The 24679-nt window shown below is 42.3% G+C and overlaps 1 protein-coding gene across 2 annotated transcripts in view; it reads right to left on the bottom strand.

Moving 5' to 3' along the window:
- LOC117349455 (claudin-4-like) overlaps window positions 1-24679 on the bottom strand; it is a 79013-nt gene that overhangs the window by 49013 nt on the left and 5321 nt on the right. Inside the window, exon 1 of one of the 2 annotated variants that reach the window (XM_033922959.1) lies at window positions 11390-11631. The exons of the other annotated variant lie outside the window; for it this stretch is intronic. The gene's annotated coding sequence lies outside the window, so the exon portion shown is untranslated. Of the gene's footprint in view, window positions 1-11389; window positions 11632-24679 lie in introns of those variants that run through there. 2 annotated transcript variants of the gene reach the window in all.

Below are 24679 nucleotides of genomic sequence, written 5' to 3' on the forward strand. Positions count from 1 at the left end.
ATAAAATACTGTAAAATGTAAACTTGAAAAGTATAGTGTCCAGTCATCTCTTTTTAAGATGTGGCATTGGTATGTCCATGATTATTAAGTTTAATCAGAGGTGAGGAGTTCAAGGCTGAAGATTCACCTAGGATACTAATTCCCTTGCACCAGCCCTGCTTCTCTCCTATCAGACCAGCTCATCTCTCTCAGCTTCTGTCCCTGTACCCCTCTCTCACACCAAAGTGTCTCTCTAACCTCCCCCTCTTCGCATCTGAGTGTCTCCCCAATCTCCTTTCCCACATCTCATTGTCTCTCGGAGCCCCTCTCTTACACCTAAATGTCTCCTCGATCCCTTCTTTCACTTTCGACAGTCTATCGGATCTTCCCTCTTGCACATGAGGGTTTCCCTGATCCTCTCTCCCATACCCAAGTTTCTATCTGATCCCCTTTCTAACACCTGACACTTTGATCTCTTTCATACCTAAGTGTCTCCCTGATCAGGGTCTATCCCAACTATACAAGAAATTTACCGTATTATGTAATCAATGAAAATGACCACTGCAAGGCCGTAAAGTTCTATAGGAGCATCAGTCTGGATTTTCCAAGGGAAATATGGCTATTTTGATTGTACAGTATAGGTTATTATTGTAATCTGATAGGAACCATGGACTAAACAAAATAGAAATGTTTAAAATAAGTATGCAGGAACTGACAGTGAATGTAGCTTGTGCTTTCATTACTGCTGGGAAGGAAGGTGGGTCACTGACAGAGCAGAGAAGGAGATGGGCAAAGGGGAACTCTATCTGTCTCCATTTCGATCCTGGCTGAGCTCACATTCATCACTCTCAATTTCCCTGTCAAGAGGTCCAGTTTTGTCTTACTTGATGAAGGAGCGGGCCCAAGTGGTGTTTTTACAAGAGATACGCCTTACGGTGGCAGAGCATCAGAAGCTCCAGAGAGATTGAGTAGGGGACCCAGCCTATGCCTCATATAATTCCCGTCAATGGGTGGTTGCACTCACGATCCATAAGACAGTACAGGAACCACAGGGCCGCAGAATTACAGGGTTGGCTTGTGCTTTTGTGCAATATCTACACCCCTAACGTGTATTCTCACTCCTTTTTCTCAACATTGTTAGCTAAGATACTAACCTTCAATGATTACCAACTTATTTTAGCAGAGTACTTTAATATGGTCAGTAACCCTAGAGTTGATTGCAAACCTGTCTGGGCATTATGTGCAGGTCATGACTCCAAGGGGGTTAACTTCCTCATGCACAAATTAGATCTTATAGATACATGGAGGACCTTTCACCCTGGAGAAATAGATTTTACTTTTCATTTGCGTGTGCATGGTAGCTTATCCCACATTGATTATCTCTTGGTCCCAGCCTCTCTGGTAGGGAAGGTGGAGAGAACATGCATCCTCGATGCGGTCGTGATTCAGATGTGCTGGCTTTCCGATCACTCACAGTGTTCATGGCGTTTAAATCCCACTCTTTACGTAGATGGGGATTTCAGGGCTTATTTAGTGGAAGCATGAAAGGAATATGCCACTTTCAGCAATGGAGGGGAAATGTCCCACAATGTCTATTGGGAAACAGCTAAGGCCTTTTTGTGGAGCAAAATAATTGCATGCACAGCTAGTAAACGACAAAAGCAGGAGGCGGAATTACTTGCCTTGTCTACTCATTTGTGGGCAAGCTGCCAGGCATTTCGAGAGGGGCTCCAGAGAACAGAAAAGAACATCAACCATATTCTCTCGGCTAGATCCCTTTCTCAAATCCAAGTGTACAAGTATAGCCTGCATTATTGGGGAAATAGGGCCGGGAAGTTGCTAACATACTTGGTGTGCTCTGGTAGAAAGGTCTCTCGTATCAGTAGACTTAAGGATGATCGGGGGACTATCCTTACTCAGGCCCAGCCCATTAAGGAACGATTTGTGCAATTTTACTCTGACTTGTATAGTGTTGGACCCTAGGACACCCTCAGTCGGGGTGCCTTTTTTTGAGATATTTCTCTTCCCCAAGTCTCACCAGAGGGCTGGAAATGCTGAACGCCCAAACTGGAGTAGAGGAGGGTCAGGCAGCTAAAGGCCGACTTAAATTAGCTAAAGCCCTGGGACCAGATGGCATGGGACCTGAATTTTATAAGATCCTCAAACTCCAGGTGGTGCATTGACGACTCTGGTTTGGGACATCCATCAGGGGGGCCATTTCTTACCAGAGCAGTGTCATGCATCGGTGGTGATATTACCTAAGCCGGGCAGGGACCCGGAACAGGTGGATTCCTACAGGCCCATTTCTTTATTCAATCAATATTGAACGAACGCCAGTACTGGGCAGACTTGCACAATCTGTGTCTGTATATGGCCATTTGGGGGAGGATGGGCTGGAGAGGGCTTCAATGGCTGGGAGGGTGTAGATGGGCTGGAGTAGGTTTTGACAGAGATTTTGGCAGTTGGAACCCAAGCACAGTACCTGGTAGAGCTTTGGATTCTTGCCCAGAAATAGCTAAGAAGAAAAAATTAAAAAAATTTAAATTGAACCAGGTTGGGCAGACTGGATGGACCATTCGGGTCTTTATCTGTTGTCATCTACTATGTTACATGAAAATCTTGATGGCTATTTTGGCCCAGAGGCTTAGCAAAGTGATACCGCTACTGATTCATACTGATCAGGTGGAATTCATCCCCAGACGGTTCGCATCTGCTAAAATCTTGAAGGCACTGGTAGCATTGCGGGATGGAATGGATAGACCCGGGGATGACATATTGGCGAGCCTGGATGCCGAGAAGGCTTTTGACAATGTCACCTAGGAGTACTTGTTCTGGGTCTTTTAGTAGTTCGGGATCAAGGGTCCCTTTCATTAATGGGTTACTACCCTTACGGCCCCCACTGCCCAAGTTCTGATTAATGGCGACAGAACCCAATCTTTTTCCCTCTCGTGAGGCACCAGAAAGGGGTGCCCCTTATCCCCCCTCGCTATCAAAATACAGGGGGACAGGAATGTCATATTGCTATGTTTGCCAATGCTATGCTTCTGTTTATCAGGGATGCTTCTACCCATATACCAAGACTCAGTTTGGATCCTTTTCAGGTTTATCTATAAATTTTGGGATGTCAGAGGCACTTCTGGTGTCGGTCCCCTGTGCCTCCTGTGATTTTGGCGGAGTTTCCCCCTCATTGGGCATCCACTGAGTTGAAATACTAGGGTCTACCTATGTGCTGATTGGGTAAGGGTTTACCAAAGGAACATCATTTCAAAAATTGAGGGTATCAGGGACTATTGCACCTGATGGGGGGGGGAATCTCCCGCTATCGCTTTATGGGAGGATTGTGCTGGTAAAGATGGTGTTATAATTTTTTGGATCCGGAACACACGAGAGACTTTTTTGCTCCATCATTGGATCATTCATCTGGCAATCGCACAGAGCTCGAATTAGTTAATAAAAATTAATATGGAGAGGGGAGGGTTGGGTCTCCCCGATCTGCAGCTTTATAATGTTGCCACTTTGCTCCTTGGAAACACAAAGCACACACACTAGGAGACAAGTATGCACCCGGGGGCTTTCTTGCCCACTGGCTCCGCCCCTATAGTGTTATGGCCTATATTTCATTTGGGAGATAGAAAGTGAGGATACCCTTGGATTGTAAAATCTGGCTGGATACACTTCGTCATGTCTGGCAGTGGTGGAGGGGAAGGGTGGGAGGTGTGGTTGGCAATTGGGCTATGCTCCCTGTCCTTGGTAATCCTAATTTTCCACCCAGGGAGGGGAGGCCCAGTAAGTTAGAGGGCTGTATGGAGCGGTGTTCGGAGACTTCTTTCGACAACACTGGGGGGTACCCCAGCCTTTTTTCACTTACCTACAATTGAGACATTACTATCTCAGTAAGCAGGTCAAGGCAGCACAGGGAGACACGTTCTTGAAGGTTGATTGGTTTTTCCTACACCTCCTACCTGGTATAGATTAGGGAGAGATGAATGGGCCATCCCCTTTATGACTTTTCTTGCGCAGGTGTGGTCTACTGACTTGGGGGTTGTGGTCTCTGAGCGTTCTTTGCAGGAATGTTTCTTGTATGCTGCCTGGAGATCACGCAATGCCTTATTGCAGGAAATGCAGTTTAAGATATTGCATAGAACATATATCACTAGATGTCAAGGAGTCCAAGCTGGGCAGTGGACATCTGATGAGTATGTGCACCGCAGTCATGCAAGGGGCTCACTGCTACATATGTTGGTTGAATGTGAGGGGCTGGAACACTATTGCAAATTTGCTGCACCAACGCCTCCAATGGACGTATATGGTACTGGTGCTGCGGCATGACTGGGATTTGGCCTCTCACTGGATCAATGCAAATTCCTAGCCATAGCACTCCTCTTGGCTACGTGACATATCGTGTGTGTGTGGATGGTTGAATGTCCGCCTGATATACGAGTCTATGCAGGAAATGGCCAGGTGGCAACGACATGATCAGAGATTGCTTTGTGGCACACATTCTCGACAAGTATTACAGAGGAGAGTTGAGGAGGAATGTTCCTGGCTTATTGGTATTGTTTTTGTGCCTACCACCTGGGGGAGACTAGGGAGGGATGGGGGGGCTTTACAGTTTGTATTTCTGGGTTAGGGTTGGAAAGCTACCAAAAGTGACATATGTTCTTCTTTGGAGATGTTTATATAGGTACATAGCATGTTAAGTGTTGCTATGCCTATTTTATATTGTCTTCTCATGCCAACGTTTGTAAGGTGAGTGGATTCAGTGCTTTCTTTTGTACTTCCAATGCTATGCGATGTTTTGTATTGTTGTTTTTTTCTTCCTCCTTTGAAGGCAGAAGTTCAAAGATGCATATAACAGATAAGTAAATTTTACTTCCCTTTTTTCTTTATTTCATATTTTAAGCTAAATTAGTTCATAATAGGATAATTTTAACCCTTCCCATTATGTACTTTCCTTTGTTTTCTTTACTTTCACAATATAAAGTATTTCTTCCCTTTTGTATCTATTTGTTTGATTGGCAATTGCCATTTTAAGCTTTTTTTTAAATTTGTAAACTGAGATAGGTTCAGAACAAACGCAAGGAAGTTTTTTTTCACCCAAAGGGTCGTGGACACTTGGAATGCGCTACCGGAGGAAGTGATCAGGCAGAATACGGTACAGGGATTCAAACAGGGATTGGACGGATTCCTGAAGGATAAAGGGATCATGGGATACTGAGGGAGGAGCTGGGATGTAACACAAGTATAGAAAACTAACCAGGTAATGAGTATAGAAACCAAACCAGGTCGTGCATGTGCAAGACCGGAGGGTTAGGACCTCGATAGGAAGACAGGACTTAAATGAGAAACCAAGGTGGCAAGGGAGCCCCTTCTGGTGATACAGACAGGTCGTGACCTGTTTGGGCCGCCGCGAGAGCGGACTGCTGGGCGGGATGGACCTGTGGTCTGACCTGGCAGAGGCACTGCTTATGTTCTTATGTTCTTATGTTCTTAGACTTTCGATAAGTGGTATATCGTGATGCAAATAAACTTGAAACTCCTCTCTGACACCCTCTATTATATCCATGTCTCTCTGATCTCTTCTCACACCAGGCTTCGGTCTCTCTCCCCCCCCCCCTCTTTTCACACTCAAGTGTCTCTCTGACCCTCAAGTGTCTCTCTGTTTCCCTCTCTCACGCCAGGCTTCTCTCAGTCAGATCCTTTCTCTCATACCGGAGTGTCTCTCTAATCTCTCTCACATCAGGTTTTTGTCTCTGATCCCACATACTTAAAGTATTTTATGAATGGCAGTAACAGGTCCTTATAAAACCTGTTATAAAAGTAGAGTAATAAAAGGTTTATGGCTGGTTTGGGTACAGTCCAGTTCCAGCAGGTTATAGATGTAATCTTTAGGGGGTTTTTTTCTTTAATTTGCTTGCCAAGATTAAATGCTCAGATGGTGTATAAGAAACTAGGGCTACAGACAAATGCAGAGGATATAAATCTTCTAATGTTTCGGGGAGAACAGATTCCAGAGCTCTTCACCTGGCTACTGTGACTGAAATGGAGCTTAAACCCTGATGTCTTTTAGTCAGGGAAGAAAAACTGCACATGCAGATTCTATTTCTAAATATACACCTTCTAATTTCCCCTTCCTCTGCCGCCCATGCACATGGTAGGTGTGACCTGTGCGGATGTGTGTGTAACACCTGTGCTTTGAACTTGCTAATTAACCCCCCCCCAAAAAAAACTACAGATATGTTCTCTTGGATATGTGTTCTGAAGTGCCTACATGAAAAGTGCCCTCCTCCCCCCAATAGCCAATGACCAAGCCGCTCTTCTCTCTCTCCTCTTAAGTCCGCATAGAACCTCACGGTACTGCAATATATATAAACTGTTATTATTATCATATTGTCATTTTCGCTGTATTTTTTGAAATGCGTGACCTTTTCCTAACAGGTCCTCTCGGAAATTTCTTAGCAAACTGTATATCTATATTTTTGCTTTCTTAAAGTTTCTGCACTCTGTATTTCCTCTGACTATCTGCATTTTGTAACTCGCTGAATGTCCAGCTCTCTTGATTGTAAACCGCCTAGAAGAATAAAGTTATTATTATTACTATCATTATTATTATCAGCAGCTAATGACTTGATACAAAGCTAAGGATTAGAATGGATGCCATTTTCAAATTGCAGGCCAGGATTCCTAGGCTCTTTAAATCAGTGGCTCTGTAGTAGTTTACAGATGCCTTCGAATTATAATGGTAATCAGCCTCTCTAGCATCTTAGGACCACTTTGACCTCTAACCACCTCTAGCAACTCGCCCTCTATCCTTTTCATATTGTAGTTCACCCCTCATTCCATATGTTTTTAGTATGACTATTATTGTCTTTTGTCAATATTTACCTTAGTGTTTTCCCCTATATTTTATTGTATATCGCCTAGAAATCATGATAGGTGATTAATCAAATTTTTAATAAACTTGAAACTTGTGAGTATGCTTTTCATTTCAAAATTGTTCTGGGATAAACTACCTGAAGACACCTGTACTTACTCCTTCACCAAGCACTTTTTTCCTTTCAAGTTATGTTCCTTCACAACAGCAGCCTCCAAGCATGCCTACCTTTGAAATTTCTTTTGCTGTTAGCCTTGCAGGTACTTTTTTTTTTTTTTACCTAGGAGAGTAAAAGATTTACAGACAGGCAGTTTATCTGGGTAAATGACTTGAAAATTTCTATTCCTATGACTTGCCTAGGGTTACCCTGGGGAGAATTGAACTCCTGCCCCAGCGCTTCTGATATATCCTTAACATGGTGTAAGGGGCAGGAGTAGGTTTACTAGGATTACCATATTTAACGACGGACAAACCCGGATGCATGGCCCTGCCTCGTTCCCCATCCTGATTCACCTCCAGCCCCACACACTACCCCCAAAAGCCTTGTCTCTTTTTTTCCCCCAAACTCCAGGCTGCATCTGGAGGGATGCATGTGATGCCATACATACATGCTTGTTGAAGGCTATCCAGATACAGCCGTAGCTCAGGGCTTTCCAAAACCCAGACAAACTGCCGGGTTCTCCCAGATGTCTGGTAACCCTAAGGGTTATCATATTTGCTAAGTCAAAAAAGATGATGTTTGACCCCATCCATGCCCCACCTTTGCCCACAGTGCCCCACCTCATCCCTGTCTCTCACTAGTCTTACCATAAAGCCTCTACTTCTACAAGTCTCTCCTCTCTCCAGCCCCCCTCCGCCCCCCCCAACCTGGGCTATCAGAGTTGGGTCTGGATCTTGTGAGTCTCCCCTATCCCTAATACTTTCTCCAGCCCTTTCAGTTTAAAAACTTTGGGTAGCTGGCAGCATTAGCAACATGATCCTTGTACCCCGGAAGTCTTCACTCTGCAGCGTCCCACCTACATGGAAACTAGAAGTGCTGCAGAGTGAAGGCTTCTGGGGCAGGCCGATGTCAGAAGGATCTTATCGCTAACACTGCTTTCTGCCCAAAGTTTTTAAATTGCAGCATCAGAGAAGGTACTGGGGACAAGGGAGACTCACAAAAGCCATACCCGACTACTGGGTGGGGGCTGGACTAGAGAGAGTGAGTCCAAAACCTGGACAAATTCCATGCAGTCCAGGAAACCGTCCAGACAGTCCTCTAAAAAGAGGACGTATCCAGTTAAATCCGGACATCTTGTAACCCTAGGCATGAGTATCTCAGCCACTGACATTCAGGCTTACTTGAGGGCAGTGCTGCTGAATACATATCTTTACCGACCATCATGGCACTGCCTGGTTAGTGTTTGGGGGGGAGGGAGGTCTGTAGGTGGAGTCAGGGAGGAGCCAACAGTTATGTGGGTACTAGCTATATTCATTGCCAGTGCCTGAATATTTATTTTAAAACATTTCTGTTTTGCTTAGTCCATAATTCCTAGCGGATTATAATAATAATAACATCAAAGTAGTCACATGTTTACCATTTAATAAAATATACAACATAAAACAAGTTTACAAATCACACAAAACAAATTCCACATCATTTCACAAATAACAATTGAAAGGTAGTCTTATTTACCTTAGTGTTTTCCCCTATATTTTATTGTATATCGCCTAGAAATCATGATAGTGCTTATCTGGTCACTTTGGATACCTTTTTGGCACTTAGACCTGGTTTTACATGGCCTAAGTCACAATGTAAAAGTGCTGTCCAGGCAGCCTCGTTAAACTTTCAGTTGTACTTGCAGTACAACTAAGTTTAGATCAGTCCATGGTCCCACCCAAATCCCACCCTCACCACTCCTCCTAAAACGCCCCTTTTAGCTCTGGTCGTACAGCAGCACTGAAAAGGCCTAAGTCATTTTTAGATACGGTTTGATTATCGGCACTTGGATGACTTGTCTTACTGATCGTCCAAGTGCTAATTTAGGCCGGTTTCGATTATGAGCCCCTAAGCGTTTTACAATGGTAAAAATAAGGGTAGAAACAAATTAAAAACATTAATGATAAACAAATTTCTTCACAGACGAGCACAAAACACAAAATAAAATGTACTAAGAATAAGCAGGAGAGGGGGGAGAACTACAATAAGTACAGGAAAGAGAACATATATGGGAAAAAAACCAAAAGGACTGAGGGGGTCAATGAGAAAAGAATAATGGATTCAATAGTTTAAAATATTCCCTTTATAAGTATATTTTTAGCTATGATGTTATATAAACTGCTTAGACTGTATAATAAGTGGTATATCAAGCCGTAATAAACTTGAAACTTTGGAAACACATGTCCAAATTGGCAGCAGGTTCAAGACAAATGTCAGGAAGTTCTATTTCACACAGCGAGTGGTGAGCGCTTGGAATGCTCTCCCAGAGGAGCTTGTGTTCAGGGTTTCAAGCGCAAGTTGGATGCACACCTTCTTGCAAATCATATCGGGGGATACGGGAAATCCGGGTCTCCAACAGAGAGCACCTAACTGGGCCTCCACGTGTGCGGATCGCCGGACTAGATGGACCTAGGTCTAATCCGGTGAAGGCGTTTCTTATGTTCTTATTCTTTCATTCATCTGGAGCTAGGGCTAGGATTTGGGACCATGAGAAACAGAGAAACATAATGGCAAATAAAGGCCAAATGGCCCATCTAGTCTGCCCATTATCTCTTTCTCTCTCTGAGAGATCCCACATGCCTATCCTAGGCCCTCTTGAATTCACACACAGTATCTGTTTCCCTCTTCTGGGAGACTGCTCCATGCATCTACCACCCTTTCTGAAAAGAGGTATTTCCTTAGATTACTCCTGAGCCTATCACCTCTTAACTTCATCCTATGCCTTCTCTTTGCAGAGTTTCCTTTCAAATGTAACTGACTCAACTCATGCGTATTTATATTACGTAAGTATTTAAACGTCTCTATCATATCTCCCCTCTCCTGCCTTTCCTCCAAAGTATACAGATTGAGATCTTTAAGTCTGTCCCCATACGAAGACCATGCACCATTTTAGTAGCCTTCCTCTGGACCGACTCTATCCTTTTTATATCTTTTTGAAGGTGTGGCCTCCAGAATTGTACACAATATTCTAAATGAGGTCTCACCAAAGTCTTATACAGGGGCATCAATACATCCTTTTTCCTACTGGTCACCTTTTCAACCTGTTTGGCCACCTTAAGATCATCACATACAATCACACCCAAGTCCTGCTCTTCTGTCATACACATAAGTTCTTCACCCCCCTAAACTGTACCATTCCTTTGGTTTTTTGCAGCTCAAATGCATGACCTTGCATTTCTTAGCATTAAATTTTAGCTGCCAAATTTCAGACCATTCTTCAAGTTTGGTTACAGCTCTCCCTTATTCTCATATGGCCTAGTGGTTGTAATATTTACTTTTTATGTTTCTTGGAATTTCATACCAAGCAAAGCAGTTTACAGACTAGAAACAAACATAAGAACATAAGCAGTGCCTCTGCCGGGTCAGACCAGAGGTCCATCCCGCCCAGCAGTCCGCCCCCGCGGCGGCCCAACAGGTCATGACCTGCCTTAATCACCAGAAGGGGCCCCCTTGCCCCCTAGGTTTCTCATCGAAGTCCTATCTTCCCATCAATGTCCTAACCCTCCGGCCTTGCACCTGCACGACCTGGTGAGCTGTCTATACTTATGCAACACCCCAGCACCTCCCTCAGTACCCCACGATCCCCTTTTCCCTCAGGAATCTGTCCAATCCCTGTTTGAATCCCTGTACTGTACTCTGCCGGATCACTTCCTCCGGGAGCGCATTCCATTTGTCCACGACCCTTTGGGTGAAGAAAAACTTCCTTGCATTTGATTTGAACCTATCTCCCTTCAGTTTCTCTGAGTGCCCCCTCGTACCTGTCGTCCCTTTTAGTCTGAAGAACCTGTCCCTGTCCACCCTCTCTATGCCCCTAAGTATTTTGAAGGTCTCTATCATATCCCCCCTGAGCCTCCTCTTTTCCAGAGAGAAGAGCCCCAGTTTATCCAGCCTCTCAGCATATGAATTTGAAATGGCAGTTCTCAGCTGGGAGCCGCACACTGGCACTCCTTCCAAGACACTGAAATCCTAGACCCTCAATCCTTCCACTAGGTGTTACTGTTCCACAGTGAATTGGAATCCCTCCACTCAGGGCCTGTGAGTGACAGCACCAAGCATCCCCAGCTTTATCCAAAACGGCACTGGAAACTTGAGCTGGGAATCAAGCTGTTTCTACCAATGAAGTCTCTCAAGTCTGTAATCTCTTCTTGTTATGGAAATTACTTCTCATATTAATAATCTAGTTTTATGTAAAGTTCTCTCTCTCTCTCAGTTAGCCTTCCCTCTGTCAACTGTCTCTCCTTCCCTCGCATTTTTTTTTCTCTCTCTATTTCCCAGCATCTCCTCTGTCTGTGGCCAGCCCAGGTTGGCAGGGTCAGTCTGATAAGGAAAGAATGTACCTGTGTCTTGCAGGGCAGAACAAAGCGTCCTCTGTGTCACTCCAGCACCAAGGGAGGGGGACAGAAAAGAGCAATTACACTTGCTAGCTCCAAGCCAGAAAAGATTCCCCAAACAGAGACAAAAGCTTTTCAGGCACTTCCATATTTGAAGCTCTCAGCCAGCAGGTGAAGAACCTGCGCAGCAGTTTTCAAGGTGCCCTCCGTCCCTCAGTGTTGTAAAGAAGGGACTATAATTATCCAACTCAGTTGGTAATCATTGCTCCAGGTCAATAATCAAATATGCAAATCTGTGCTCAGGCAGACCCGGCAGATGAGCCATGCTCTGGCGTAGGTCAGGGATGGTTTCAGCTCCTGTTGCTTCAGATTCCAGCTTGTGTTATCCAGATCTTCGGGTTACTTCAGATCTAGTTGAGAACAAGTTTTAATCCCTTCACAGAGAGGCTTTCATTCAGTCCTGGATTTTGGGTTGACATCCCACTGCACAGTGGGATTTGCAGGCCTGCAATTGGTCCGAGAACTGACAAGAGGGGGTGCTATTTTAGATTTGGTCCTTAGAGGAATGCAAGACATAGTACGGGAGCTAACTGTGTTGTGTCCACTGGGAAACAGTGATCTTAACATGATCAAATTTGAACTGATACCGGTAGTAACGTCGCAAAAGAAATCTACTGTAGGGATATTTAATTTTCGAAAGGGCGACTATGATAAAATGAGGAAAATGGTTAAAAAGAAGCTAAAAGGATCGGTTGCAAAGGTTGGGACTGTAAACCAGGCGTGGATGTTATTTAAAAATACCATCGTAGAAGCCCAGACCAGATGTATTCCATGTATCAGCAAAGGTGGAAAGAAGAGGAAACGAGAGCTGGCATGGTTAAAAGGTGAAGTGAAAGAGGCTATTAGAGCCAAAAAAACATCCTTTAAAGAATGGAAAAAGGATCCAAATGAAGAAAATAAGAAGAAACAGAAGCACTGGCAAGTTAGATGCAAAGCATTGATAAAGACAGCTAAGAGAGAATATGAAGAGAAACTTGCAAAAGGGGCAAAAACTCATAGCAATTTTTTTAGGTACATCAGAAGCAGAAAACCTGTGAGGGAATCTGTGGGACTATTGGATGACCAAGGAGCAAAAGGGGTGCTCAGGGAGGATAAGGCCATAGCAGAAACACTGAATGAATTTTTTGCTTCGGTCTTTACAGAAGAAGATGTATGAGATGTGCCTGAACTGGAAATGGTTTTCAAGGGTGGTGATGCGGAGGAACTGAAAGAAATCTCTGTGAATCTGGAAGATGTACTGAGCCAAATCGACAAGTTAAAAGGTAATAAATCGCCAGGACCAGATAGTATACATCCCAGGGTACTAAAAAAACTCAAACATGAAATTGCTGACCTGCTGTTAGTGATCGTTTGTAGTACCTGAAGATTGGAGGGTGGCCAATATTATGCTGATTTTTAAAAAGGACTCCAGGGAAGATCCAGGAAATTACAGACCGGTAAACCTCACTTCGGTGCCGGGCAAAATGGTAGAAACAATTATAAAAATAAAATTGTGGAACACGAAGACAAACATGATTTAATGAGACAGAGTCAGCATGGGTTCAGCTGAGGGAGATCTTGTCTCACAAATTTGCTCGACTTCTTTGAAGGTGTGAATAAACATTTGGATAAAGGTGAGCCAGTTGATATAGTGTATCTAGATTTTCAGAAAGCTTTTGATAAAGTTCCTCACGAGAAGCTCCTGAGAAAATTAAAGAGTCATGGGATAGGTGGCAAAGTTCATTTGTGGATTAGGATTTGGTTATCAGATAGAAAACAGAGGGTAATAATAATAAATTTATTTTTATATACCGCCATACCCGAAAGTTCTAGGCGGTTCACAACAGTTAAACATAGTACAAACAATGCAATTCGTTTGAGGTTTGACAAGTAAATGCATACAATATAAAAAGAAATATATGCAATATAAAATATAAAGGAATACAGGCAATTTTAAATAGAATAAAGATTAAAAGGTAAGATATGTTAAGAACCCAGCCTATTGAATAATTGAGTTTTTATCTGTTTTCTAAAATCAAGATAAGAAGAGGCTTCTAGTACAGTTTTGGCAAGCCATAGGTTCAGTTTGGCCGCCTGAAAAGAGAAGATTCTTTCGAGGAACCTTTTATACTGGCATAATTTTATTGAGGGATATACAAACAGGTGTATTCTTCAAGAGCTCTTATTAGTATAACTCAGAGTAAAGTGGGGGTTGAGATAACCCGGTAACATACCGAATACTGTTGTATAGAAAATGCATGAGAACTTAAACAGAATTCTAGATTCCACTGGCAGCCAGTGGAGCTTTTGATAGAAGGGGGTAACGTGTTCCCATTTCTTTAGGCCGAAAATAAGACGGACGGACATATTCTGAACCACCTTCAATTTTCTGATAATTTTATTGTAGACGCCCAAATATATGATGTTGCAATAATCAAGGATACTCAGAATGGAGGATTGCACTAACAGACGAAAGGAAGCTTTGTCAAAGTACTTTTTTATGGTGCAAAGTTTCCAAAGCACCAAAATACTTTTCTTAAATACTAGATCAGAGTGTTTTTCCAATGTGAGATGTTTGTCCAGAGTTACTCCCAATATTTTTAAAGATTGTTCAATGTTATAATCCATCCCATTCACCTGAACCATAGTTTCCTTAATTTTATTGTTGGGAGCTGCTAAGAAAAATTTAGTTTTTTCTGTATTTAATTTTAGTCTGAAAGCAGACATCCAAAGTTCAATGATTTAAAATGATTGATAGAAAATATGTAAATTCAGATGTAAAACAAATTAGCGGAATGATTATAGTAATGTCATCCACATAAATGAAGAATTTGAGCTTTAAGTTCTGCAGTAGATTTCCTAATGAAATATGAATTCCAGAGTTTAACTATTCTCTGAATGAAAAATATTTCCTCCTATTGGTTTTAAAAGTATTTCCCTGGAACTTCATTGAGTGTCCCCTAGTCTTGAATAAAATAATCGATCCATTTATACCCATTCTACATCACTCAGGATTTTGTAGACTTCAATCACATCTCCCCTCAGCCCTCTCTTTTCCAAACTGAAGTGCTCTAAAGAAAACTTATGTAATGATGATGTTTTACTGTGATGTATGTGGTATTTTGAATGTTAAGCTATTGTTTTAAATATGAATGTAGTGTTCTAATATGCTTTGTATAAAGGCGGAATTTAAGTAATAAACTATATAAACTTTCTATACAAGGCTGCCCAAGTCCGGTCTTCAAGATCTACTGGCAGGCAAGGGTTTCAATGAATATGCATGAGAGAGATTTGCATACCAAGAAGGCAGTGCAGGCAAATCTCTCTCATGCATATTCATTGTGGATATCCTGAAAACCTTGTCTGCCAATAGATCTCGAGGACCGGACTTGGGCAGCCCTGATCTATACCTTCTCCCTCTGTGCACTGAGCTCCTCCCATAGTTTTTAGTATCACCGCTATGCTGAAAACTCCCAGATCTACCTCTCCATATCAGATATCTCTACATGAATCCAGGACCGAATTTTAGCCTACTTGTCCAACATTGTCTCAGCACCATCTTAAGCTGAATATGGCTAAGACAGAGCTCCTTATCTTTCCACCTAAACCCACCTCGCCCTCCCCCATTCTCTATTTCTGTGGACAACAGTCTCCTCCACCCTGTCTTGTCAGCTCTCAGCCTTGGAGTCATCTTTGACTCCTCTCTCTCCTCTGCTCAGATTCAGTAAACCATTAAAACCTGTCACTTCTTCCTCTGTAATATTACCAAAATCTGAACTTTTCTCTCCGAACACATTACCAAAACCCTTATCCATACTCTCATCATCTCCCGCTTAGATTATTACAACTTCTCTCAGGCCTTCCACTCAACCATCTTTCTCCCCTTCAAACAAATCAAAATTCTGCTGCACAACTCATATTCCACAAGAGCTGCCATACGTACATTACCCTTCTTCTCAAATTACTTCATTGGCTCCTTATCCATTTCTGAATAGAGTTCAAACTCCTCTTACTGACTTACATGTGCATTCACTCTGCAGTCCCTCAATATCTCTGCAATCCCCCTATGTTCCCCCTCCATGAACTCCGTTCATCAGATAAGTCCCTCCTATTCATACCCTTCTCCTCCATTGCAAACTCCAGACTCTTGCTGCGCTGTATGACTGGAACAGATTGCCTAAGTCATTACGTAAGGCTCCGGCTCTAGCAGTATTCAAATCCAAGCTAAAAGTCCACGTTTTTAAGGCTGCTTTCAACTCTTAACTCCCACTCACAACACACCTATGTCCATCCTATCGTTCTCTCTGCTAGAAACTGCCCAACCCCTATGTATCCTGTCTGCCTCTCCAAATTAGATTGTAAACTCTTCTGAGAAGGGACCATCTAGTACATGTTAAATGTACAGAGCTGTGTACACTTTTCAGCACTATAGAAATAATAAATTGTAATAATCTCTGTAAGCACATATATTGTACAGAATAGGAAAACTAATGATGTAACTATCTTACCACTATAAAGAACTTTTTAGTTTCCAATATAATGTGGTATTTTATTGGGATTTATTAACTGCCTTTTTCATGAAGAAATTTCACCCAAAGCAGTTTATAATAGATTGAATATTAATTGAGCAGCATTCACTGCAAAAAAAAAGAAATATCAAATTTTCCTTTCTCTTACTAATTCATGGTTCAGTAGGTCTGTCTTTGAACATTTGGGAGTTTGATTTTTTTGTACCCTGTCAGTGACAGACTATCGTGGGTGACATGTATGTGAATTAAGCTTTGGAAATCGAGCCAGAAGAGATTTGGGTGGGACACACCAAGGTTAAATAAGGAAAAGAGACATAAAATTACAAGGAAAGGTAATAGTCAATGTCTGAAGCACACACTCTTGATGAAACACCAAAAGCAGAGAAGAGAGAGAGAGGGAGGGAGGGAGTGAAACAGAGAGAGGGAGCAGATGATCTTCCTGAGTCATTTCATCCAACAAGGAAGTTCTTTCAGAACAGGTAATTCAGGAATCCCAGGAGGACAATGACATCACTCGCTTTCAAGAAGAACCAATCACAGTGCTATGCATATTTGAAATAAAAGTCCCATAAGCATTCATTAATTTGTCTGCATAAGAGAACAAACATAGATCTATAGTGACACACAGTGACAGTTCCTGTTCTCTGACAACCAATCCTAGCCAGTGGAAGTCAGTCTCTTTTGGAGAATCACCATTCAAAGAAAATCAAAGAAGATAATACACTGAGAACTTTTAGGAGAGAAAGAAATGTTCCAGGTGAGGAGAAGGGATGATGTTAGGGGTTCTAGGGCTGAAGGCCTAAGGCAGAACTTCCCAACCTGTAGTCAGGACCCCAAAAGGGGAATCACAAAACCCACATTTGAGATTCAGCCCAACTGAAAACAAGATCTTCAGTTTCTGCTGAAATCATATCCCACAATTTTCAGAATGGAATTATTATGTCTTACAAGATTGGGATCAGTTATTACATTAGCAATTAGATTCTAAAGAGTGTATTGGATAGAGATCAGTCTTTATAAGGAGAAGAGAGATAAGTCTTTAACATTCTCCTGTAGCTGTAATAGGAGGAGACCTGACATAAGTATAGGGGTAGCCTATTTCAGATTCTGAGGCTCAGGGATTCGAAGGTGGTCTCGAATAGTTTTTCTCCTTTAAACATGATGAGGGGAGGGGAGGGGATGGACACCTTAAGACACTCCGTCTTTCCTGCAGTATGGAATGAACAGGGAATCTTGATGTCCGATACTAGTCTGCCAGAGTTTTGGGCTGCTAGCACCCGTTAATGTAACGGGCTAAACAACTAGTATAATAATAATAGCTTTATTTATATTCCATCATACCTTTTCAGTTCAAGACAGTGTACAACAAGAGGTGCTGTGAGGACAGCGAGGTAACATCAATTAGATTTGGGAAGAGGTAGATAGATAGTTAAGTGACGGGGTGGCATAGGGTAGGAGGAAGGAACGTGTAAGAAGAGGTAGGTGTAGCGCAGATTTCGGGGATCAGGTAAATTTGTCAAATAGGTGGGTTTTTAGTGATTTTCTGTAAGAATGGTATGTTAGAGAGGTCAGGATTAGGTCACTTAAGGTGTTGTTCCAGATCCCTGCTTGAAAGGAGAGTGTCCTGTTGAGGAATCTTTTGAATTTGCATCCTTTGGGAGAAGGAAATGAGAACAGTTATGTTCTGCGTGAAAAGCGGAGTTTGTCCTGCAGGGTGAGGTGTTTCAGGAGGTAGGTGGCAACCGAATTTGAAGATTATTCTGGCCTAGATAAGTAGCCAGTGAAGATTCTTGTAGTATGGGGTGATGTGTAGGCAATCTTAAAAGAGAATCCTATTCTGAAAATTAATCTGGCCGCGGTATTCTGGAGTACTTGCAACCTCATGTGTTCCCCCTCAGTAATGCTGTAGTACAATAAATTACAGTAGTCTAGGTATGAAGCAAAATATTTTGTGCTACACCATCATCAATGATGTGGCAGAGGGAAGGACCCAGCAGAAGAAGATTGCAACGCAGTCTATTTAGAGTGCTGCCGATGCTGCTGGTTGGAAGGAGGTATGTCAGTCTCGCGGTGTGAGGGTCGGCGGGGTTCGAATGGGAGGGAGAGATGGAAAGATGCTGCACAGGGGGGGAGGGTCAGCGGGGTTTGGCTGCGGGGGGGGGGGGGGATGCTGCTGCCGGCGAATCCAGGGATGGAGTCTAGGACATTTGGGAGGGGCTTCAGGGGTCGATGTAACTAGGGCTTATTTATGGGGTAGGGTTTATATTAAGACCTACCCTGAAAATCATGCTAGGGCTTATTTTCGGGGAAACAATTATTTAGAACTTGATTTACTGCTAAAAGTGAACAATGCAAAGCTAAGCAGTTCACAGACTAAGCTAAAGAGAAAAAAGAATAACATGATAGGAAAACTACACAGTGGAGGTGGGGCCTCGTTGTGAGTTCCTTGTGATTCTGGGCAAGTCACTTATCCCTCCATTGTCCCAGGTACCACCGATTGTGAGCTAGGGAAAATACTTAAGAGTACCTGATTTCTATTCAGTGTATTGTAATCTACTTTGGGTGAATCTTTTCATGAAAAAGGTGGTAAATCAATAAACCAACCAATCAATCATTCATATAAAAGTAAGAGAGAGACAGTTACAAAGCAGGTTTTATTATACATTAATCCAGTATCACAAGAGTCATGTACCAGACTGGATCAGGTATTATAGGCCTGGGCAAAAAGCCATGTTTTAACTGCGGCCTTAAAATACGAAATGAATGGAAACTGGAAGATTGTTCCAAGTGATTGGGGATAAAAAGTAAACTTGTTCTATGTCTTTTAGCTTCCAATTGTGCTTGTTTGAGTCGTGGGAGCACCAAGCAATGGTCATTTATGGAACATAAGGCCCTGGTAGAACAATATGAAGTTATGGTATTTGATAAATAAATAAGAACATCTAGATGATAAGCCTTAAAGGTTAGTATAACTTTGTAAATAAATCTGTTTTACTGGTAGCCAACAATGTGATTTTAACAGGTGTGTTATCTGATCAAACTGACTTGCCTTACAAAGGGCTAGATTCACTAAGCAAACTGATTGGTTTGCAAGCCCTTTATGACCTGATTTCCCTCCGACCCAATTCACTTACCTGTGTACCGGTCCTGATCTGTGCATGCAAATGAGGGGAATCGGCATGCAAAGCATGAATCTTCAAATTCGGTTGCCACCTACCTCCTGAAACACCTCACCCTGCAGGACAAACTCCGCTTTTCACGCAGAACATAACTGTTCTCATTTCCTTCTCCCAAAGGATGCAAATTCAAAAGATTCCTCAACAGGACACTCTCCTTTCAAGCAGGGATCTGGAACAACACCTTAAGTGACCTAATCCTGAATGCAAATGAGGGGAATCGACATGCAAAGCGATTCACTAAAATAAAAAAGCAACACCGACTGGGCTGGCCGATCCAAAATAAGCGACTGCTGAGGACCAGTCACTGAGGTCATTTCTGACTGCCCTGCCTTCTGCCGTCCTGCTCTCTGTCCTGCTTCTCTGCCCCGATCTGCTGCTCTGGCCGCCCTGCTCTAGACCCGAATCTCTCCTGCCGCCCTGACTCTCCTGCCCTTCCCCGCACTGCGAACCCGTGGTTTTAACCTGCAGGTTAAAAGTGGGTTAAAACCACGGGCTCACTGGGCTAGTAAAAGTTTTTTTTAAAAAGTCGTGGCTCTTAGACACATGCGCAGACCATCTACAGATGGTCTGCGCATGCATCAGGATCGTACACTAGCGATCCGTGCAGTCCGAGGGGAGCGTTCCTCCGATTGCCATCATTTTAATTTTTTTCTTTTGTGAATTGGTTGGGCCTGCACAGATCGGCCACGGAAACGAGGTTAGTGAATCTAGCCCAAAGTAGTCTGATCACAGTGTTCTGAAGTAGGGTTATCAGATGTCCTGGAAAACCTGGACATGACCTCTTTTTAGAGGACTGTTCAGGTACCCAGACAGATGTCTAAAACCTGGCAATTTGTCTGGATTTTGGAAGGCCCCGAGCTTGGGGACATATCTGGAGAGCCATTGAGAATGCACAGATGCAGCAAGATGATGTCATACCCATGTGCGTATGCATGTGATGTCATCGTATCCGTTCATGTTTGGAGTCCCTCCAGCTGCAGCCCATACTTGGGGAAAAAGAGATAAGGTTTGTATAGGGGTGGGGCGGGGGAGAGTTGGGGGTAGAATGGGGCGGGGCTGGAGGCAGAATAAGGCGTGGCTACGTGTCTTCTTTTTTGCATGAACGAATCTGGTAACCCTATTCTGAAGCATTTGCAGTTTTTTCAAGGTGAAACCAGGTAAGCTGACATAAACAATATTGCAATAATCAAGTCTGAAAACAAATGAAGTGTTTTGTGGTTAAAAAGATACCTAACAGAACATAATTGTCAAAAAATGGAAAAACTTGTCTTGTATGAACCTGAGATCTAAGGAAGAAATGATAGCTGAGAATCATAAACTATCCTTAAATAACAAAATGTTTCTACGGTAAGATCAGATTCCCAAATAAAACAATAGGGTCGGACGATCTAGGAAGTGGACCAGTGAGCCAGCAGGCTACAGTTTTGTCTCTATTAAAGACTAATCTGCGCTGGAAAAGCCAGGCGGTTTTGAAGCTGAGTCAGGGATGGGGGAAAAGGATCAGTGGGATGAATCAATAAAATATCATCTGCATGGAAGAAAGCAGATATTCCCTTTGATTAAATCAGATATGCTAAAGGGCTTAAAAACAGGCTAAATTCTAACAGTTTCCATTAAAAGTCTAAAGAGAAATCTTCCATATTTCCAATTGTTACGTATTTAATGTATCTGCACTAATTAAAAGCAGTCAGATATTTAGATTACCTGATCACTGTATAAAGTAAACCGCTTAGGACTCCTCTGGGGGCATAAAAGCGGTATATAAATACCCAAAATAAAATAAAAGAATGGATGAGCGCTTTAGAACAAAAGATATCCTATGGCCTTTATTGAAGAGGAATATAGAAAGGCATTATGGCCCATAACGGTACCTTAAGAACATAAGAATAGCCTTACTGGTCCATCAAGCCCAGTAGCCAATCCAGGTCCCTAGTACCTGGCCAAAACCCAAAAAGTAGCAATATTCCATGCTACCCATACAGGGCAAGCAGTGGCTTCCCCCATTTCTTTCTCAATAGCAGACTATGGACTTTTCCTCCAAGAACTTGTCTAAATCTTCCTTAAAACCAGCCACACTATCCGCTCTTACCACATCCTTTAGCAACGCGTTCCAGAGCTTAACTATTCTCTGAGTGAAAAAAAATTTCCTCCTATTGGTTTTAAAACTATTTCCCTGTAACTTCATCAAGTGTCTCCTAGTCTTTGTAATTTTTGACGGAGTACCCGTTCAACTCCACTCAGGATTTTGTAGACTTCAATCATATCTCCACTCAGCCATCTCTTTTCCAAGCTGAAGAGCCCTAACCGTTTTAGTCTTTCCTCATATGAGAGGAGTTCAATCCCCTTTACCATCTTGGTTGCTCTTCTATGAACCTTTTCTAGCACCACTATATCTTTCTTGAGATAAGGAGACCAGAATTGAACGCAGTACTCCAGATGATGTTGCACCATGGAACAATACATTCTTAGTCTTGTTAACCATCCCTTTTTTTTAAATAATTCCTAGTATCCTGTTTGCTTTTTTGGCCACCGCCACACATTGGGCGGAAGTTTCATCGTATTGTTTACAATGAAACCCAGATCCTTTTTTGGGGCGTTAACCCCCAAGGTGGCCCCTAGCATCCGGTAACTGTGATTCAGGTTATTTTTCCCACATTAAAATTTCATCTGCCACTTGGACGTCCAGTCTTCCAATTTCCTAATGTCTGCCTGCAATTTTTCACAATCCGCATGCATTTTAACAACTTTGAACAGTTTAATGTCACCTGCAAATTTAATCACCTCACTCATTGTTCCAGTTTCCAGATAATTTATAAATATGTTAAATAGCACTAGTCCTAGTCTTAACCATTTTTCTAAATGAAGAATAAGATGAAGATTGAGAGACAATTTTACCTAACCATGATTGCAATTTGCCTGCTTGAAAGGCTAGGGTTCTATCCAGAAACGTCTTTAAGTTAGGATAGGCAAATAAACGCAGGCTTTGAGTTTGCCTGATAGATCTATGCAACTCGAACTGAGAGGAAAGTGAATTGGAGACATTCCAAATATCACATTGAAGCAAATACACGCAAATTTGAATAAAATTCTTGCTTCAATGTAATTGCTGATAGTGGGGACTGATATGTTCTTGTTTTTTCAAACCGAAGATTAGTCGGACTGCTGTATTTTTTTATAAGAGCCCAAATAGATTATATTACAGTAATCCAAAATGGACAGAATTACCGCTTGGACTAGCAATCTAAAAGAGGTGGGATCAAAGTATTTTTTGATAGTTCGCAACTTCCACAATGCAAAAAAACATTTCTTAACAAGTAAGTCTGTATGTTCCACTAAAGTTAGGTGACGATCCAGCGTAACTCCCAGCGTAAGAAAAGGTGGTGATGATACAGAACTTAAGTTTCTTCACATCAATATAGAAGTCAAAAGGAGAAGTAGCAAATGTTACAGTAGATTGAGGCCAGTACAGGTGATTGAGGCCAGCAGCGTGCCTGATTTTAAGGCCAAATGGGATCGGCACATGGGATCTATTCACAGGGCAAAGGTAGGGGAGGGACATTAAGGTGGGCAGACTAGATGGGCCGTGGGCCCTTATCTGCCATCTATTTCTATGTTTCTATGTTTCTATGTAGATTCTCGAGAGAGAGATCAAGATGTCATTCAGCACATAAACCTTGTATGTACTGCAATAATGTGTAGCAAAGGAGTGGCCAACCTTGGTTTTTAGTCTAGTTGAGTTTTCAAGATTTTTCCAATGAATAGGCATGCGATTATTTGCATACACTGCCTCCATTGTATGCAAATAGATCTCATGCGTATTCACTGGGGAACTCCTGAGAGCCAAGGTCAGCCACCCCTGGTTTAGCTCATCTGAATTCCTCTGCTATAAATGTCATCGCACACCACTGGTTTTGGTTTTGTTCAATTGGATTAGATATTTACCTGTCCTTTAATGAAAGCACAAAGATTTCTTGAAATCATCTCTAAGTTGGTGTTTTCTCTCCCTTTCTTTTTTGCCCCTTTGAATTATTCATTCAATCGTTGCAGAAAGAAGTGGTGTTTGTTGCCGACTTTTGCATCAGAAGATGAGTGTACAGGTATGTAACTTTGCCATCTGTTTCATTTTCACCTGTTTCAACTGGCTGCCAATGATATGTCCAAAACAACATAAGTGGAACAAGAGTCCCTGGATGTAACAGGAGTCATCACATTTGAAAGTTTGTTATAATCAAAATATCATATATGAACATAAAGGTTAAAAAGTCTTGAACGCAGATAGCACATGTATTGAAAAACATCTCACAGTACACTACTTGCTCCCAAGAGTAATGACAAGGATATGTTAAATGTTTACATTGTATGTCCCTATATTAATTTTTGTAGGTGTATATTTTTCATAGTAATTTATATACTATGGGGCTCATAATCGAAAGAGAAAAACGTCTAAAAACCGGTCTAAGTCGGCACTTGGACGAACATTGTCCAAATACATCCAAGTGCCGATATTAAAAACGGGTCTTGGACGTATTTCTAAACGACCTAGGCCTTCATAGTGCCGCTGAACGACCAAAGCTAAATGGGGCGTTTCAGGAGGAGTGTCGAGGGCGAGAGTTGGGCGGGACGTGGGCCAGCTTAGACTTAGTCGTACAGCATGTATAACCAAAAGTTATACAGCCCAGGATCGACGGAATTGGACGTTGTGACTTAGACCAGTGGTTCCCAACCCTGTCCTGGAGGACCACCAGGCCAATTGGGTTTTAGGCTAGCCCTAATGAATATGCACGGAGCAGATTTGCATGCCTGCCACTTCCATTATATGCAAATCTCTCTCATGCACATTCATTAGGGCTAGCCTGAAAACCCGATTGGCCTGGTGGTCCTCCAGGACAGGGTTGGGAACCACTGACTTAGAGAGGAAAGGTCTTTCTTGTTTCTTTTGTTTACACCACAGCACCGGCATGAGGTTGGCGAGGGCAAAGGGTGGGTGAAGAGGCTACAAAATAAATCCATTATTTGCCAGCAGTCATGCAGGAGACAGTGGTTTGGAATCCTTTGTGGAAAGTTTTACAATTTATATAAATAGTTTTTGAATACGCACAAGTGGATGTTCTCCTCGGCATTTTGACTGCAGTGGTATAGGCCTACCATGATAGTTCCAGGTTTTATCTTTTGGATTGATTCTCTGAAGAAGCATGGTAAAACGGGCCCGTCAGAATCACCAATATAAAATAAGTGGCCTTGGCAGCTGTCAATGAATACGTTTTTTCTTATACAGAAAATGTTTTTAATTAGCATATATACAAAAAAATTATTTTAAAAAATACTATTTATAAAATTCTTTTTTGCACAACTAAAGAATTGCAATTTTGCACACCCAAAGTATAAAATTGGAGTTTGTATATTTAAAGCTTTAAGGAGGTGGTGGAGAATCAATGATTAGAACATGGTTGCCTTGGCTGAACAGCTATTCCATCTGACTTGTATACATCAGATCCTTCCTCCTAAACTCAGGGTTGATACATTAAATAAATATATAAATCACTTTTTTA

This window comes from Geotrypetes seraphini, chromosome 15, assembly GCF_902459505.1.
Source record: "Geotrypetes seraphini chromosome 15, aGeoSer1.1, whole genome shotgun sequence".
In the NCBI taxonomy this organism is placed as follows: Eukaryota; Metazoa; Chordata; class Amphibia; order Gymnophiona; family Dermophiidae; genus Geotrypetes; species Geotrypetes seraphini.